This window comes from Camelina sativa, chromosome 17 (assembly GCF_000633955.1).
Source record: "Camelina sativa cultivar DH55 chromosome 17, Cs, whole genome shotgun sequence".
In the NCBI taxonomy this organism is placed as follows: Eukaryota; Viridiplantae; Streptophyta; class Magnoliopsida; order Brassicales; family Brassicaceae; genus Camelina; species Camelina sativa.
The window spans coordinates 29911667-29913324 of NC_025701.1; positions in this window are offsets into that span (position 1 = coordinate 29911667).

Consider the following 1658-nt stretch of genomic DNA (forward strand, 5'->3'; position numbering starts at 1 on the left):
AAGTATATGTGGCGAGGGTATTGGTGTTACATATGGGTGATAGCCAAAGATGAAACTTACATTGGATTATGGATAAATAAGGCGAATCAGATTATGATATCAAAGAGAAGACAAGTTTCAGAATCAAGTCTAGCAACACTGAAGTTCTGTTTATTAATCAAGGTTATGCCAAGTGCATTTTGGAGTTTCATCAAAAAGATGATAGCCATTTACAAGTGTGTGAGAGGGGGACTTAACAGATGTTATCTGTTTGCCTGTAAGGCTTCTGACTGGAAAGCAGGGTTAATCCACTCTTTCATCGAAATTGTGTACAATTTCCTTTATTTGTGATAATTGGTTGTATGTGATTTGGTTTTGTGCTTTGTAAACTCTTTCTGATATCTATGATAATTTGGTGTTAAANTTAAAAAAAAAAAAAAAAAAGTCATGTTGAGGAGACGAGACGCGTTAACGAGTGATATAGTTTTTTTGTTTTCTCGTTCAAGTTTGCTCCTTCCACGCTTTTTCATTCTCTTTCGTCTTCCTAATGTCTTCCTAATGACATCTCCACCTCAACTTTTTTTTATTTTTTCCCATCTCTAATAAACAAATAATAACAACAATTTTAATATATATATTACTTGAAAAGAGAAACTCATTTATCAAGGAGACAAAATTCAATCACAAAAAAAGGTTAACCAACCAATTGGAAATGAACAAAACTAATTTCTCTTTATTAAATGTTGGATCCTATTTAGCATACAACAACGTGTCGCAAAGCAAGTGTTACATGTATCATCTGATTAAGTAACTTGATCCATTGTTTAGAAGGAAAACACTCACTTTTTCATAAGAAATCAAAACATCTTTATAAATTTAATCTTATCTTCCACGGCCACATGGCCTCATTAGATTATATACATGTGCTGATACGATCTATATTTTTCTTTTTATGAACCATAAAATTGGGTGCATATGTGTATTCCTTTGATTTTATAGGAATCTTTAAATTTATAGACTGAATAAAAACATTTCTCAACAAAAAAGTAAAGGGAAAAATAAATTGTCAGAAGCTATAAGTAGGGCTGGGCAAAATAACCGATAACCAAATAACCGACCGAAACCGAATCGAAAAAAACCAAACCGAACCGAACCGAAATTCTTCAAATACCCGAATGGTTAGTAAAAATCTATATCCAAACTAACTGAAACCGAACCGAACCGAACCGACAATTAAATGGTTAACCGAAATATCCGAAAACCTAGAAGATATCAAATATTATATACTTAATATTATGCAAAACTATAAAATAAACTTAAAATATAAATTATTTCTAGATTCAAAACAATTAAATATTTTAAATAATCAATATATGTAAATGTTATTATTTTGAATTTACAAAGTTAAATACTATTTTGTAAAATTGAATCCATATTTTTCCCTTTTTTGTATTTTTGTTATTGTATATTTGGTTAATTTTGGTTATATTCGGTTAGTTTTGGTTATATTTGGTTTATTTGGTTAATGTTAATATAATTTATGTTAGTTATGGTTATTTATTTAAATAACCAAACCGAAACCGAACCGAAAGAAACCGAACCGAACCGAACCGAAATTTCAAAAATATCCAAATGGTTACTATATTACTATATCCAAAATAACCGAAACCGAATACAAC